Below are 19,167 nucleotides of genomic sequence, written 5' to 3' on the forward strand. Positions count from 1 at the left end.
CTTCAAGCGAAGGTGTTTCGACAAGGTAAGTGTAAGGGTTCGCGCATGCCACGCGATCTCTGGGAAGGTCCAAAAAACAGATCAGCTTGTAGCTGATCTCATTGGCGGGTTAGCGATATTCCCCAGCGCACTTACGGGCCATCGGAAGTCACCACTACTTCCGAGGTTGTATATCGGACGCCAATTGCCGGATCATCCCACGTTGCCCTCGAAGCAGCACTCGCGCGAGTAGAAAAGCGGGCCCGCTAGAAACCAATCAAAACGTGTACACGTGTGGTGGCTGTCTATAGGAGTAAATCGCCCTAGCCGAGACACGCACCACTGATAGCATCATCAGCGAGGATAACAGGTTAGATTAGTCCATTTACTCGAGAAATAGAATAAGAATGCATCACCCAGTAGATAAGCAGAACACACGCGGAATAGCTCTAGAAAAATCTAGATAATAATAAAGGGAACAACCAAGGCGGATTCAGTAGATAGTTGATTTGTTTGAACTTCCGTCGGCATAGTAGAGCTGATGGTGAGTAGCTAACCCCTTTCAAACCCGAATATACACACTAATCGAGTCAGTACGGTTTTACCGAGTTTTTGAATTGCGGAACTGTCCGGTAGAAGTTTAAAAATCTGTGGAAAATTTATTAATGAGAAAATTTGTTCTGAACTAGCACATACCGTTCTGATTCATATTTCGGACAGCTTCATATTTCGGACACTTTCATTTTTAATTAAATATTACATCCAGTTAGAAACAAAGTAATAATTTTAGATGATCGTGGAGGGCACTAGTCAAAAAAAAATTAAAATTTACAAGACATGTGGATCATATTCGACAGAGATAATCAACTTTTAAAAGTGTCCGAAATTCGAGTTTAAGTGTCCGAAATTTGAATCGGCACGGTACTTAGTTCTGTTAGCCCCATTTAATGATAGAAAATAAAATTGATCGATTTCATTGATTCCTTACGGATAACGGTCATTTGAATTTTTACCGAATTTTTCAGCAATTCAAAAACCCAGTAAAAAAATACTGACTCCTGTAAAAAAATCTTAGTGTGTAGAGTGTATGAAAATATAAGAACCAACCATGATTGTCGTGAGCAAAAGAGAAAGGCCTGATGATTGGGTTTTTAGTTCGTGCATTATTAGTTTGGGTCCCCGTTGATAACATTATCTAGGGGTCATATTGTGAAGCGTTGGTTGTGGTACGATCGGAAATTGGGGTAGTAATTTGAAATACTCTCGCCGGGCACGTGCAAACCTAGCCTCTTCACATGCAAGTGACTTCTTTGCTTGCTTGACGCTAAAGTGGAGAGGTTGATACACCTAAAGACGAACCTTTCGGTCAGCAACCTGTTACAAAATGTCATAACTTTTTCTATTTGATTGAAGTACAACGTTTGCGATGCGATATTATGAAATGTGTCTTACTGATGACTTATTAACATGTATCTTTTGTATCATTGCAGGTAATATTTCTTAAGGAAAAATTCAAATGTGTTCTTCGGATGCTCAACAGGTCACACCACACTGGTTTTAGGTATGTTTGTTCGTAATTTAGGTCGAGAATATCAAATACAGTCGACTCTCTATAACTCAATATTGATAGGACCTTCAAGTTATAGAATTGTTGACTTATAGAATAAAGTTTTTCTTGTATCGTCCATAAATTTAAAAATAATATCGAAATATTTCATCAACACAAGACCAACACTTGAAAAGACTTCAACTCCATATTGTAGACAATCCGTGAAAAGCCATTTTGTCGCGAACCGAAGTCCGCCAACTCAAACCAACTAAATGAACAGCTAGGGGAAATTCTTCTCTAACCGATTGCGTTTTAAGTTTGCGAATGTAGGTTTCAATTCGCTAGAAAATGGCCTCACAAGCAGGGATGCTAAATTCTCTGGAATACTGCACGCGGGTGAGAGATTCACACTCACTGGGTTGAATCACTGATCGTCTCAGTGGAGATTCTCTACGAACACTATGGATCATTTTAGATGGCTGAGTTTTGAACCCACCACAGCTTTCATTTGGCGCTACTGTATACGGACGAACCAATGTAAAATACTGTGGTAGCCACAGTACGGTGCTGTCAAAACCTCAGCATCTTCAATGATCCATTGAAGAAAAAACAGATACGAAACGAGAGTGCGTGAGAGTTGAACATTTTCTAGTAACATATTATCACTCTCTCTTCGGTTAGAATAATAACAATCAATTTTTCTGCAATATCACTGTTGAGCACCACGGAACACCGCCGTTGACGTCGCGTTACATCAGTCAGATATTTGCTGTTTATAAACAAAAAGAAATCAGGGCTCATCGACAAATTATGTATGAGAATCTGGGAGAGGGATTCTCAACATTTTTTTACAGTTTCTTACCATGGGGGAGTGGGTGAATGACATTTTCTAACATAAGATATTAGAATTTGAAGATAATAATTTTAGATAATAAATCTGAACTTGCACTGAATTAGCATAAGAACATGTGATATTAATTTAGGACCCATTGAACTATTATGAATTGCAAAAGAGAACGGGAGAAGTCTGAAAAAGCGTTAAGGATTAATTTAATAATTACTTATGCATTTTGTTGGATTCTTAAACCAAATAATAATAATTTCTAATAACCGCTTCAACACTACCCACATTGCAAGACTAAGCAATATTTAACAAAATCCCCTCCTCTCCTTGTAAGATCTTATATCGAATATTTGAAAGGCCAGTATATTTCTTCTTAATGCTTGCGTAACATCGACCGGTGGAAACTAACGATTTTAAATTGGCTTGACTATCCTATTGGGCCCAAGCAAATTGATTAACCCACCCCATTTTAGTCGAATTTCTAGTACTACACAATGTTTGTTTTGATTCACAGCAGATTTAGGAAAAGTGCGTGACGAGGGCGTAGGGGTATTCAGTAATTCCAATTGTGCGCGTTACATAATATTTGAACGGTCGCTAATATGGAAATGTTCCTAACTTTGAAAATGTAAGAACCTTCTTAAGATTTTAGGAGGTTAAAATTCTACTTAAAATCTTGGTGTCTTAAAAGGGAAGAGGGGCTCTAATAACAACTCAAAAACATTTTAATAATTTGTGGATGACCCCTTATAGTCAAATGAAAACTATATGTTTAAATTAAAACAATAATCGAAATCCTTACCGCGGTGACTCACCCCAGTGAGGCAGTCTCTTTGGTGATTTTCACTGATAATTGAAGCGCTCCGTCTCTCGAAGCTGGTGCTGGTTCCGAAGCACGAGATAGCGTTTGTATCGCACTCGAGTGAGGTGATCTGTATTACGCATGTGCAATGTTCTTTTCATTTCCACACTTTGCTGGAATCACTTTGTTTCGTCACGGACGCACATATACACACACAGGCATTTTCCTATCTCATTGAGTTTAGTTGATTGGTATATGATAGTCAGCTCAACGGGTCTCGGACGAAACGTCGTTTTTCGAACGATATACTCTGTAAGAAGGTAAAACAGCTCATCAGACCCGTCTCACTTAAGGGATCCGATTCTTTTGAACAGCTCTTCAGCTCACATTAAAATTATAGCAATTTTGACACAAATTCAAAACCGGAAAATAAATAAATGGTATTAGTGACCAATTATTATACCACCAGCGCGCAAAATGTACAACATATCAGTAAAAGCAAATAATGTATGCCAGAGACCTACACCTATATCACAAGCGATGATAAGATTGGCATCGTGTCACACAATCTTACGCCTTTTCTCATGATATACAATCCACTCTACACACAGATTTTATTGCTGATGTTAACTCTCCAGCAGAACTGTTCTCAGTATTCTCGGCTTCAGCTCCAGATCATCAGCTCAGATCCGGATCTGGAGCTGAATCGTGAAGAATTGAGAGAAAAAATATCTGAAGAACTGAAAGGCTCCGACGGCTCCGAGAGCTGTCATCCTAAACAGTTCCCAGTGAATCATTCGGGTCGATGATTCGGATCTGGAGCTGAGCTATGAGGTAGAGAGCTGCATTTTGCTTTTCGGTTGTTTGCTTTTGTGCGGATATTCCGCTCCCGCAGAGAATGATGGAAGGAGAGTTGAGAGCATGTTTGACATGCACAGTTGTACACACCAACTACTCATTTGTTTATAACTTTTCACTCAGTTGTTGAAATTTAGTGTTCTTTAAAGTAATTGATACATTAGGATCATAGTTTACTGTAGACATGAAAAGAGTATGTAAATCTTATCATGTGAATCAACACCAATGTATTTTTACACTTAAAGTCCGAGATGTGCAGCGAGCATTTCTCACTTCATTTTTGCAACGCAACATCAAATACAGTTTATTATTAGAATTAAAATATCCTTTTGCACAAATCTATGAGAAGCTTAAACTGTATTCTATCGATTGCTTCAAACAGAACTTTGTTTCGTTAACTCTGTGCAAAGTTATTAGCAAATGAGCAGTTCGTGAGCAAAACTGTGTATGCCAAGCATGGTTGAGAGCACATATGCTGCAGTAATAGCAGCAGCAATAAGAACCGGGTACGTAAATACAAGGAGACTGGCAACCTCATAGCAATCCTATACGTTTGACAGTAGGCAACATCACGGGCCTTATTTAAATACGGCCCGCCTGACGTATACATGGTGGAAAGAGACGGAAAATTGCGTTATAATCAGAAAGACAAGAGCAGATGATAGCATCAAAAACATGAATACTACCAGCAGAAATTTAACATCGTGTAACACATGTACATTAGACTGATGCAAAATTTGAAATTTTCACTCCACAGAGCTCAAATGGTTCCAAATTGGGCCCTGATTACCCTTCCAAAATTTGAACTCATTTAGTGAGAAACTGACTTTGCACAAACCAAGTCAGTTTCTTATCAAATGAGTTTAAACTTTCGGAGGCTAATCAGGAACCGATGTGAACCGTTTGACCACTGTGGAGCGAAAATTTCAAATTTTGCATCAGTCTAATGTACATATGTCTCTCTCTCTCTCAAATAGCCACTTGGAATATTGCTTTTACCGGGTATGCCATAGATCAGAAGGCACATGTTGTATTACGCACGCATCTTGGTTTAAGCGGTGGTGGTCAATGCGTTAGTGGAGTAAAGAGTTGTTTTTTTAAGTTCCGCTATAAGTGATGCATTGAATGGTTTAGACTTGTCATATCAGTGAGCTTATGAGCTGCGGTTCCTAAAAAATGAACCGCGGTTAGTCAGCTGACTATAGTGAATCGGGTCTTTAGAACAGCTCTGGAGTGGATCACCCATCACTAGGTAAAACACACAATCACATTCAGACACACTTTCATTTTTTTGTTAACAGGACGTACTTTGTTTGTCCCTTTTCAGCAATTGAGCTGAACACAACTTCCAGCAATTCATCTCTAACACTTTCTCGCAAACTGCAAACAATGCATCCACCTCCGATCCAACCGCACAGATACACGCAAACACACAATCGAAAGCCCAATGTAGTGTAAGGGAAAGCTCATAAATTATTCACACGCAGTCAGGCAACCCGTCACCTGCTCCGTGCAGGCAGCCAGCGAGGTTCAGCACTTCAGAAGCATGAATGAACAAACATACATTTCGTTCTCGTTCATCACTTTTCCGAAGTGCAAGTCGCAAGCAAGTGTGTGTTGATACCGCTCCACAGCTGACTGATTTGGAAGACCCGTGCCTAGGTGGGGTAATACGCGCCACGGGGTAATATGACGAACGGCATTTTTTCTAGTACTTTTGAGCAGTTCCGGGCCTTTTGAATCGACCTTCTCCGATTTGCAGGAAACTTTGCACATTTTGTTGTTGTGGGCAATCAATCACATTTTTGCTAAAATTCGACCATTTTGGATCTTGTATTTGTTTATTTTATTTTCAAGAAGGCGTCTGCGACATTTTTCTATAAACTGTAGCACGAAAACATCACTTCTGATCAAAGAGACGTCTGAGACAAAGTTGTAGAGAGAAATGAAGTATTCTAGCATAAAAAAAATACACGGTATTTTTTGCATAATTCTGAGTAAAATTTCTAAGTTTTAAAAACTTAACACCCTCAAAAAATATGCATGAGTTTTTTGTTGTAATCTGTTTAATTTTCTATTAGATTTTATATCTCTTTAGGTCTTTGACATGTATTGAATAGAGCTAACTTCGTAGGTGTTTGCCTCAGAATATTTGTCAAATTGTATATACTAAGCCATCACCTTAATGTTGTAACATTTTTGAAAATTCACAAAGAATATTCATGACTGATTTACTCAGAGCTGAGCCAACCAAATTTTGAAATGAAAATGGTAGTAGGGCCCTTATTCGATGCATGAAAGCTTAGTGGCAAAATTAAGAATACATTTTAAATCAATAAAATAGCTATTTAGCTTATCGACCAAAGGGGTAACCCCACAGTAAAATGATTCACAGTTGTAAATGTTGGTGAAGTTTTAATATAAAAAAAAAATTGTTGAGTCAAGTACCAGACATCTATTATTGGAAGATAAATGGAAGTGATATGATCAAAAAATTACACAAATTTTGTTTTCAGGGTGATCCCAAATTTTTGATCGATACCACGAATAACTATTTAATTGGTTTAAAAGGTATTCTAAATTTTTCAACCAAACTTTCACGATCGTTCCATATGGTGTATGGCTACACTTTACATTTCAAAATTTGACTGACTTACTTCTGAGAAAATCAGTCATGAATATTCAGTGTGTTTTTGGTAATTTTTTAACTTTAGGGGAAGTTGTACTAAACAAAATTTGAGACATTTCCTGAGCTACATACATACGAAGTAAGTTTCGTTCAATACCTTATAAAAGATCTAAAATTAACTAAAGTTTGACGGAAAATGACAGAGATATCGAGGCCTATTCTGTGCGACGTGTGAGGTGAGGTGACATTGAAGTGATGGTGAAGTGACAATTTTCATCTCGGATGAGGTGAGTCTCCGTGAAAATCAAATGGAGAGTCACCTCACCCGATGTGACAACCCAAGTAATCAACAATCCCGCTAATTCACCTTTTTGCAATATAAGGCTAATATAAAGCTTATCATGCCCTATGTTAGCCGTGTTAGCCTTATATTGCAAAAAGGATAATTAGCTTGGGAATAGTCAAGTGACAGCGTGTCACCTCACCTCACACGCCACGCAGAATAGGCCTGATCAACAAAAAAACATTTACCTATTTTTTGTGGGGTGACCCCAAACTTATGTTCAGGAGTGTATCTTATAATAAATTATGCGTTCAGTCTAGAGGTATTATGGGTCACCTCCAGATTTACTAAATATGATAAGTTTTCTGTCAAGACCTTGTGGATTAAACTACACTCTCCCCCAAAAGAGCGCGAGTAATACGTACCGCGTTAATCAAATTCGCGTAAATGCAGTACACGTAGCATATGGGATTTGACCTAATAGGGACCAACATGGAATATCTCCCGATCCTGGACATATAGAAGGTTACTGTTTTGCGCAAAGTTGTTCAGTGGATCGAGACCTAAAGGTTGGTGGACAGAAGTTCGGAATTTTCTTATAACGCGGCACAAATATGCTTGAATTTGTGATTTCTTTTTCATACGATATCTTGAAATCCTTGCCATCTAGGGAGTTGCTGTCTTCGAAAAGTTGTTCAATGGTAAAATAGGAAATCAACAATACATTTACACTAGCGCCACGATGTGAGAAAATACCGAAATTATGTTGACCAACTATTAGGTCAAGATGCACTGAACAACTTTGCCGAAGGCAGCAATCTACTAAATGGAAAGGATTTTAAGATATCGACAAAAACAAGAAAATCACTATTACATGCACACTAGCGCCACGCAGTGATAAAAATTCCAAACTTCTGTCCACCAACCATGAGATCTTGGTCCACTGAAAAACTTTGCCGGAGACAACAATTTCTTAAATGGACATAAACAAGGAAATCACAAATTCAAGCACACTAGCACCGCGTAGTGAGTGAATTTCAAACTTCTGTCCACCAACCATAAGATCTTGATCCACTGAACAACTTTGTCCAAGACAGCAACTTCTTAGATGGCAAGGATTTCAAGATATCACAAAAACAAAGGCATCATTAATTCATGCACACTAGCGCTGCGTAGTGATACAATTCTGAACTTCTGTCCATGAACGATAAGTTCTTGATCTATTGAACAGCTTCGCCCAAGAAAGCAACTTCCTAGATGGCAAGGATTTCAAGATATCACAAAAACAACGAAATCGCAAATTCATACACACTAGCGCCGCGTAGTGAGATAGTTCCTAATTTCTGTCCACCAGCAATAATGTCTTAATTCATTGAACAACTTCGGCAAAGAAAACAGCTTCCTAGATGGCAAGAAGTTCAAGATATGACACAAACAAGGAAATCATCAATACATGCACACTAGCGCCGCGTAGTGAGAAAATTTCAAACCTCTGTCGACCAGCCATTAGGTCTCAATCTACTGAACAACTTTGCCCAAGACAGTAACCGTCTATATGTCCAGGATCGCGAGATATTCCATGTTGGTCTCTATTAGGTCAAATCCCATATGCTAGGTGAAATACTTTTTTTTTCTACAACTTTTTTGCATAGGGAAATGCATGTAATGTCGGCCTAAATGCTCCTAATTTGGGCCTTTACATAATTCAGAAATCGACTAAATTTTCAATGGCGACCAAAAATATCCATTAGTACCGTACCATCTAGACAAAATTGATAAATAGCAGAATTTTAGTGATGGGCCCAATCTTAGATCCATAGACCAACATTAGAGCCATTTCCCTTATGTCATGTCAATCATTAGTGACATTTTCATGTTACAATTTAAAAAAATAATGGCAGACACTATTTTGAAAAAAAAATACAGGATCCAAAATGGCCGAATTTCTGCAACAATCTGAATGGCCATAACAAACAATTATGCAAAATTTCATACAACTCGCCGAGTCTTATCGAGGTTCATTCAGCATTCTACAAGTCTAAATCACGGTCTTCAGAACATTCATAAAACCCAAATTGATACTTGGGCAGCAGCTCATCTAGTAATGATGGGTGAAAAACCTTTGAATTGGTTATGAAAGCCACATAAATAACCACTATTGTTCACATTTACCCCATGACGCGTATTACCCGACCATACCCCCAACCTACCTACCGATCGACACATCCGGCGCCAAAAAAGTGGCACCCTTCCTTCGGTTCGTTTCGCTTTTGTCAACAACGGCGAGGACGAGTTTTTCATTTTATGACCGCGGAAAAGCGCTTTCCGCCGTCCATAAATACTGCTCCGGCTGAGCCAGTCAGCGCAGCGTCGTCGTTGTCGAAGGGCAGATGTCTGCCACCATCCGGTTCCTGGTCGGTAGTCGGCTTACAACTACTGTTCGGTAGACGGGGCTGCTATGTAGATGGAAAGGTACAGAGTACGGTAGTGTAGATGCAAGTGGCAGAACATCATCGACGCTTGTACATTCAAATTAGTTACAAGCGCCGTCGGTTGTCGTCGTCGTCGTCGTCGTCGTCGTCTTTGGAGCTGTTTGTGCTGGCGCTCTGCGGCTGATGGTGATGCTGCGGTGAGCCCTGGATGCATGCGCACAGTGAGGCGAGATTATTATGCATAAATATTTACAATGCAGTCTAGCGTAAAATTGCTTTTGAGTACGTACGGTCGTCACGCAGTAACAGTAGAGTGAGGGCAGCGAGGTTGGAGGTCTTTGAGGTTGGACGCATAAAGTGGGTTTCAATTGAGGAAGAATTTATTCTGTATGCACCCGGAAGATGGTTGTTTTGCTGGCATTTGTAAGTTAGTTCAAGTTTTAGGGAAGAAATTGAGCATCGTATTTCGTGGATGGTGAGTTGATCAGTACAGTCTTCGGGTAATTTGATTAGCAAACTCAGTTTCATGCTTCTGACTTTTTTGAATTTCCAGACCATCGGCATTTATCTGGCATTAAGTAAACAAATGTCCACCAGTCGTATTGAAGTCGATTTCGTGGAAATCTAGATGAATCACATTCAACACAATGAATGAGCAAAGCATATCTAAATTTCTGTTACATGTGTTGCACATAATTGGAACGTAGTCAGTCATCATCATCATTCATCATACAATCGAATGAACTCTAAAGAGCCGAGCTTTCTTGTTCATGATACAATACAATAAATAGAGGAACTTGATGTAATGTCGGCCTAAATGCCTCTAATTTGGCCCATACATAAATTCAGCAATCGACTAAATTTTCAATAGCGACCAAAAATATCCATTATTCCAATGGTCCCTATCGTCCCAATGACGCGTTCATCTAGATAAAATTGATAAATAGCTGATTTTTAGCGATGGGCCCAATCTTAGATCCATAGGCCAACATTAGAGCCATTTCCCCTATTATAAATCGAAAAACTTCAGTCAAGCAGTACAATAAAAAAAAAACACCTTATCACCGCTATCCAATAACCCTCCTCCATTAGAACGAGATTCACTTCCAGTCATAGGCGTAACCAGAGGGGGCTCCTAACCAGCAAGATTTTTTTATTATTCAATATTTTAACAATTTTTCAAAAACCTCAATATTATTTTTTTACAGGAACCAAAAAAATTGCATGAGATGCAGAAACATAAAGTTTTTCGAAGACCATTTGATCGAACGTAATTGAGCTGCCTCGGTTATGAGACCCAAACATTGATTTTTTTTTGATTTCTTGAAAAAAAAAAAACATGTTCAGGGAAAAACATTTCGAAATCACAGGCATAGCAAAAAAATGATTGTTTATGAAAAAAATCATCAAGATTTTAAGACTAGGATTTTATTTAGACTAGAAGAAATTTTTCCATCACAGAAACTTCAAGAAATATGTTATGTGTTTTTTTACATTCAACACAAATGAACGAAGCTGAATTCAATAACATTATAGAAGATTCTGGGCTTTGGAATATCGTTAAATTTCGTACAGTCGGAGTTTTTTCAAGAGTCTGAAATTATTGGTAAAAAACTACCTTTCATCTGTCCTTTTCCTTTTCTTACCTATCAGGCTAAGGCCATGTTGTCTTCTGATTTCCGAAGAAGTCGTCTCCACTCTACTCGATCCATGGCCACACTTCGCCAGACTCGTAGTCTGCGAAGGGTCCGCAGGTCGCCTTCTACTTTGTCGATCCACCTTGCCCGCTGTGCGCCTCTTCTTCTTGTTCTTGTTGGGTCTTTGACGTGCCCAGCCCACCGTAGTGGCCCAGTAGCTGGTGCAATTCGTGGTTAATTTTCCTCCTCCACGTTCCGTCATCCATCTGCACTCCACCGTAGATGGTACGTAACAACTTCCGTTCGAAAACACCAGCATAGTTCAGGTCTTGTGGCCGTAGAGAACCACCGGTCTAATCAGCGTCTTGTAGATAGTCAAATTCGTGCGGCGGCGAATTTTTTTCGACGGAGTGTCCTCCGGAGTCCAAAGTAGGCACGATTCCCTGCCATAATGCGTTTTTGAATTTCTCTGCTGGTATCATTTTCGGCGGTCACCAGTGAGCCCAAATACACGAACTCATCGACCACCTCGATTTCGTCACCGTCAATCTGAATTCGGGGTGGGAGGCTAACATTGTCTTCCCTAGAACCTCTTCCTTTCATGTATTTTGTTTTCGATGCGTTGATGGCAAGTCCAATCCGCCAAACTTCAGTCTTCAGTATGATGTACGTTTCCGTCATCGTCTCAAAGTTCCATGCCATGATGTCAATGTCATCGGTGAAGCCAAGAAGCTGGATAGACTTCCTGAAGATAGTGCCACTAGTGTCTATCCCAGCTTTTCTGATCACACTTTCTAACGTGATGTTGAATAGCAGACACGAAAGTCGATCAGATTGCCGTAACCCCCTTCGAGATTCAAAGGGACTTGAAAGTATCCCCGATACACGAACAAAGCACATCGCTCGATCCATCGTCGCCTTGACCAATCGCGTCAGTTTATCCGGAAATCCGTACTTGTGCATAATCTGCCATAGCTAATCTCGATCGATTGTGCCGTAAGCGGATTTGAAATCGATGAACAAATGATGTGTGGGCACGTTGTATTCGCGACATTTCTGCAGAACCCACTGAATCGCGAAAATTTGGGTCGTGGTGAATCCCGCCTGGTATTGCCCCACGAACTTTCATGCAAATGGTAACAGGGAGCGGTGTAGAATTTTGGAGAATACCTTGTAGGTGGCGCTCAGCAGTGTGATCGCGCGGTAGTTGCAGCAATCCAACTTGTAGATTGGACAAACGACACCTTCAATCCACTCCTTCGGTAATATCTTCTCCTCCGAAATCTTGGCAATTACCCAGTGCAGCGCTCTAGCCAGTGCTTCACAACCGTATTTTAATAGCTCACTTGGTAGTTGATCTACACCAGTGGCTTTGTTGTTCTTCAGCCGACCGATCTCCTCCTCAACTTCTTGAAGATCAGGGGCCGGTAGCCTGTCGTCTTCTGCGCGTGCTCCAAGGTCTGTTGCCGTGCCACCTTCGTTTTCTGCTGCTTCACCGTTGAGGTGCTCGTCATAGTACTGCTTCCACCACTCAATAACCTCACACTCGTGTGCGAGAAGGTTACCGTCCAAGTCCTTGCACATATCGGCTTGCGGCACGTAGCCTTTGCGAGAACTATTTAGTTTCTCGTAGAACTTACGCGGTACAGATTTGCCATCGCCCCGCGATCTCGGTCTTCCTGCTGACGCTTCTTCCTTCGGAAAATCGAGTTTTGTCTGTTTCGCGCTTGTCTCTATCGCTTCACATTTAATCTCGTGCGGTGTTGCAGCATTCTCTCCCGTGCTGCATTCTTCTCCTCTACTAACAGTTTGCATTCGCCGTCAAACCAGTCATTTCTTCGGTCCTGGATCGCAGTACCTAGTGTCGCTGCAGCAGTACTACCTATAGCGGAACGGACGCCCCTCCAGCCATCTTCAAGAGTAGCTGCGCCAAGCTGCTCTTCCGTGGATAGTGCAGCTTCCAGCTACTGTGCGTAATCCTGGGTAACTCCAGCGTCCCGTAATTGCTCAATGTTGGGTCGAAGGGTTCGACTTCGACGGGTGTTATGCACCATCGAGAGTTTTGATCGCATGCATACTGCAACTAGGCAGTGGTCCGAATCTATGTTCGCACTGCGGTACGTGCGAACGTTGATAATGTCGGAGAAGAATTTCCCGTCGATTAGAACGTGATCGATTTGGTTTTCTGTGTGTTGGTCAGGTGATCTCCAGGTGGCTTTATGGATATCCTTGTGGAGGAAAAAGGTACTTCGAACTACCAAACCGCGGGAGGCTGCAAAGTTCACGCATCGTTGGCCGTTGTCATTCGATACGGCATACAGGCTGTTTGGCCCGATTGCCGGTCTGTACATTGCCTCCCGTCCTACCTGAGCGTTCATGTCACCGTTGACGATTTTGATGTCTCGTTGCGAACAACCGTCGTACACCTGCTCCAGCTGCGCATAGAACGCTTCTTTCTCGTCTTCGGATCTTCCTTCCTTGCTGTAGTTGAAGGAACGGTCCTTAATCCTCAGCTTGCACATCCTCACGTTGATTGGCTGTCAAGTAATCACGCGTTGGCGTTGACACATCTTATCCTGCAGTGCTACGACTTCGAAGTTGCGTGGTTGAAGGTCGTCATAGATTAACCTATCGCAGTCCAAAAAGCCGAACGATTTGCAGTTGCATGTTCCGAGTAGTCCTTATTTCGTCGCGTAGGTGTGTGCGGATTGTTACGATGCGTATTTCTTTCTTCGGTATTTGTATTTTTTTCAAGGGCGGCTAAATGGGACTGCCCTAACCCCATGTCTCGCCGGGGCACCATCACGCACAGCTCTGTTTAGATTCCCAGGCCCTAAAATAGAGAACAGACGCCGTTTTGAGCTGCACCTCCAAACGTGAACAAACGCTCGGGTTTGGTGAAGCATTTTCTCTATCACCGTACTATGGTTACCACGCCAGTATTCGCATCGCACTTCTTCACTTTGCTATTGCCGGACTGGCAACATTGTCTAGCCAACGCCACCCAGCTGTGTCCAAGTTTCAGCTGGTAGTCTTTTGTTATCATATGACTCGGCGAGCCATGAGTTAGGAACTTGTGACGACCAGAGCTAGGTAATTCGCTCCTTCCAGGTTGTCAACTCACCATTTTCAAGCCCAAGTCACACATCTGCAAGACTCTAAGGAAGGAGGGAATAGTGTGTAGAAAGAAAGATCCCCAGAGTACACTGACGAGCAAATCCTAACCGTGAGATTCCAATGCCGCTGGATGACTCGGAAGTACGTCGGAACTCCAAAATATACCATATGTGCCAAAAGACCGGCATCCGCAACACAAGCAACTCACTGCCAAAAGCTGCATGCTGTAAATCGATGTGGCAGCCGTCCAACGGTCATGTTCCAATATCATGACTAAACTGCACCGCACGGTGGACCATGGGCCGTATGCCAATATTCACTAAGAACAGTTTGAAGTCTTAAGTTAACCCTGATAAGGGCCGTTATTTGTTTTTTTTTTCTGGTGTCCTTTTGATCGTTTGGGACGGCTACCGTGTAGCTGATGAAAAAATAGTGATTATTGATCCTGTAATCAGAGCTGGTAAATATCACGGCCGTCATGTGACGATGAGAAAACATGTCCTCTCACTATCACGAGACGAAACTACCTATCATTAGCTTTCTTGTCATTTTTCAATGATCAAGCACTCATGAGAATAATTCTTATGTGGTTTTGACATCAACATTTCTAACTAATTTAAATAAATTTAAGCAAACAGCCGTATGTGATCAGTAGAGTGAACATATTATTAAGATTTGTTCGGTACAAGTAACTTTAATTGCAAAAAAATCGATGAGATTTTTAAGAAAATCTCTATCATCGTTTCTCATCCAATGATGAGTGACAGAAGTATCTCTGTAAATATCGAGTGAGATCTTTCATTGAAAATGACATTTGCTAGCCCTGCCTGTAATTTTAAAAGTTTATATATGACATTAAATTCTGAATGATGATATTATTACTTACCTATATCAGTAATTATAGGCCGATGGTAAGAGACATAGGTGATGAATACTTTACATCTAAAATCTGGAATATGTAGCGCTAAGTTCGTGAGTGGTCGGAACAAAAGTGTTCTTTTAATTATTTTTTTTTTGTAAAAGTACGTTTATTTGTTGTTTGTTTGTTTAGTAAAAATTATTCACGTAATTATTTAAACCTCGATTTCAAAATTAAATTTCAGTTGATCTATATCAATCCTGCCATTACAGCTATCAATGAAGGTGATATAGGTTAACAAAGTTTTCATTATCAATGTTCTATTATTCGCTGCTACCCCCTCCAGTGAGGGCCGGAGAAGATCATCGAAGTGAAGAGATTATCGCCTTCCAGTCACAACCAGCAGCTTTTGTTGTAGCAAATCGTAAGCAGCCCGTACTCTGGGGCAGCCGAAGAATTTGTGCTGTATTGTTTCAATACACGTAATGCAGTGAAGGCAATTTTCTCCATCCGCTCTCCTCATGGTAAACATCAGTCGCCGATTTGAGAATTTTTGATTCGTCCACATGTAGAGAGAGCTGCGCTGCGAAGGCAATAAATCACGAGTAGCTATATTCTTCCACACACGGGGCCAGTTGATTGCTGGATTTGCTGTTTCAACTTTCGGTCTGGATGTACGTTCGACGAAAAAACGATGGATGAGCTCAGCGGAAGGGTGTTGTCGGATTTTGAAGGGGAAGTTTGGAAAATGGTTTAGGATTATCTTCAGGCAGGGAGAGTCTGTAGGGGGGGGAGTTTACTTCGTTGAGGAAAGAACTATAATAAGGAAGGGAGATCATTTCTTGCAAGTGCCGATTAATTAGCAATGCCTTACACTTGAACGCTGGTAGTTGTAAGTTGAGACCGCCATCCTCCCGTTTTCGAGCTAGCTGCTCCATTGGAATGGTCGCACATGCACCACGGAATAGGTAGCTCCGCATGGTAGCCGTCAGCTTCGCCACGTGTGCCGCCGTTGGATTCAAGTTTGCTGCTATGTACCACATCTTCGATGATAGGATAGCAGCGTTACCTTTTGATGTAAGGATAGGCTGCGTAACGAGTGTAGCCACACTTGCCGAGCGAAGTTTGTCACGAGTAGGTCCTAATTCAACTTGGTCATTACCAGCACCGAGTTGGCGAAAATAACTCCGAGAATTTTGATAGTGTTTTCGGTACGAAGCCACGGCACAGTTAACGGATTGTTAATGAGGCCGACGTCGATTGCCGTTGTTTTAGCTTCATTCAAGCGCGCCCCTGATACTCTTTCAAAACGTCGGAACAAATCCCGCATCGCATCGAGCTTACCGACGCTGGTGACGATTTCACTGATGTCATCTGCGTATGCGACGATTAGATCTGCTCCAGACACTTGTTCTAAACGCCGCAAGAGTGGGTGCAGATAGAGTACAAAAAGATGCATCGAGAGAGGGTCCCCTTGGCGGACCGAACGTTCGATTTGGAAGGGTACAGAGAGGTGTCCGTTGATAAGTAAGCGAGATGAAGAAGCTGCTGATATACGGGAGAGCAAATCCACAAGCGCCGGGTTGAATCCCATAGCTCGCATCGTATCGAACAAGAAGCGTTGGTCCACACGATCGAATGCATGATCGAGATCGAAAGAGATCAGTTTCCCATTTTGCCTGTTCGCTTTCAGCTGTGCAATTTTATCTTTCAAACCTAACGTGGCCTGGAAGATATTGCGTCCAGTATTTGAGCTGAACGGTGGCTTGAAGAGCGGGACTCGAGTTGTGCCCCGTCGCATCGCATTGTCGAATCACGCAGTTGAAGTCGCCTCCAAGGATGATGTGATCGGTGCGATGACGAAGATAATACGCGATGGTGTTGTTAAAAAACCGCTCTCGTTCGGAACGAAGCACGGAACCCGATGGAGCATACACATTACAAAACGTAGTGTTGTGAACACGAAGGGCGAGCAATCTCCCGTCCAGGCTCTTCTCTACGTGGGAGAATTTAATATGTTCTTTTAGAGCAATTGCCGTTCCTCTTCTCGCATGGTCGACATTGCAGACAACGATATAGCCGGGTAATGCAAGCTGTTCATTTTCAACCTCCTGCAGAAACACAATGTCTAGCTCCATTGTGCGAACGAACGTACAGAGGGCATTTAGCTTGGTTTTGTTGGTGATGGTGTTTATATTTATGGTTCCGATATTACAGCTGACGTACTCCATTATTGCTGCATTTCTTCATCGGAAACTCTGATGTGTTCGTGTTCGGAGGTGATATCATCTCCGGAGTGTCGCATTTTCTTACCCGGTGGTTGCCTACGCGTGCGTCGGCTGTTGTTCGAAGCAAGAGATGTTTGTGAGCTGTCCGTGTCGTTGCCATCGGTCCTGCGATGAGATACGGATGTACCGATCGGGATTGACAGCGGCGAGAGTTGGACAATAGCTTGCATTGCGGAGGGCTTTGCTGTAGATGGTGCAACCGGTGGCGGCATTGTGTTTTTCCGCTGTGCTGCTGCAACTCGTGTCTCACTTGCTCCAAGGAGACTTGCCTTCAAACCCGAAGTTCCTGAAGTCGAGCTCGATGATGGTTTTCGTGGATCCGATAGCTGTTTCATCGGTTGAGGTTTGGACGGTTTTCCCTTCGTTACGTTAGCGTAGGATTGATCTGCTACGAGCTTCTGCACTAGTAGTTTTTTGTTTTGAACACATGGGATGCCGGTGTGTGCAAATTCATGGCAGTGCAAGCAAGTTTGCCGCTGCCCCTTGTATCCCACCGCAGTTTCTTCGCCCTGGATTGTCACGAGTGAAGGAATGTTCTTCGTTACTACCATTCGAGCAACACGAACACCGGTATTAACACCACCAAAAACACTGTATCGGTTATCCCACATTAGGTCACGAACACTAATAACTTCTCCGTAGTCGGCGAGGAAAACTGCGATCTGGTCGTTGGTGATGCTTTCGGGTAGTTCGAGCAACTTTACCTCCACCGCACCGTCCTCCATCGTAATCCGTAGTTTGTAGGACTTGCCATCAAGCACGAACTCGTGCTTGCTATCGTGTTGCTCCACGATCTTCTCGGCAAGTTCGAGGTTGTTGACCTTCACATCCAAGCCGTCTGCTTGGTTGGAGTAGAAGCACGTTTTCGCGCGTAAGACCGAGTTCTTTCTCGACGAACTTATGAATCTAGTCATGAGAGAGGATCTTCGGAAACTGCGAATAGTCAACGCGAAACGTATTTTCGCGGCGCGGCATCGCGGAATATGACGACGCGGCGAACGCGAACGCGATACTTGAAGCGACGGTAGAAAATAATCGATACAAAAACGTACAATAGTCCGTGAACGACTTCCAGAACTTGGTTGTCCAAAAACATCGACTGCTCGGCTCGGAAGTTGAGCGCTAACGTGATTATTCGAAAATCTATTCTCTTAACTCCTTCTGTATTTTAATTGGTGGCCCTGAAAAGGGCCGTTTGTTTGTTGGTTGTTAGCCCTGAAAAGGCAAACCCACTCACCTGGACCTGATACATAGATGATATTGCTTCACGATGCCTATAATGGTGACGCTGTAACGCGCAACGCACTTAACGATGATGGCCCACAGCGGTGGATCTCATGGCACATCTGTGGCCGATCAGAAGTGATGTAACGTTTTTACTACGGGCTGGAGCGTTCCTGGTTGCAAGTATTTGGCAGCATTCACACCAGATCCGAGATGGTTTTATCACAGGTGGGCAGGAGCTCATGGTCTCCCAGTGTTGGTGAGTTCTATGCCGTTAATGTTCACGAAAAGTTCACTATTTTGCCATACAGAAATTCAAAACAAAAAATTTGATTGGCGCATTTGGACCGTTTTTGACCTGTTCCATACGACCTGATGTGAATTTCGATAATAATCACGAGGAGCATTTCTTATAGCTATAGCTTGCCATAGAAAAATGGGCATAGTTCATTTCAGTAAACAAACTAACACTACCATAGAAAAACTAAAGTTAAATTTGATTAATTGTAGTTTATGTTTCGAAAACTGCTAATAAACCAAACATGAATTTGTGGTTTTCCTATCAAACAAATATCTTTTTAATCCCCCTCCTGCCATAAGATTTTTTTTTTTAATATTTGAAACGGCATTATTGATAAATCAATAATAATTTCGTTTCCCAGCTTT

This window comes from Ochlerotatus camptorhynchus, unplaced genomic scaffold (genome assembly GCF_037179485.1).
Source record: "Ochlerotatus camptorhynchus isolate MF236.1 unplaced genomic scaffold, CSIRO-AGI_Acam_v1.1 ptg000406l, whole genome shotgun sequence".
In the NCBI taxonomy this organism is placed as follows: Eukaryota; Metazoa; Arthropoda; class Insecta; order Diptera; family Culicidae; genus Ochlerotatus; species Ochlerotatus camptorhynchus.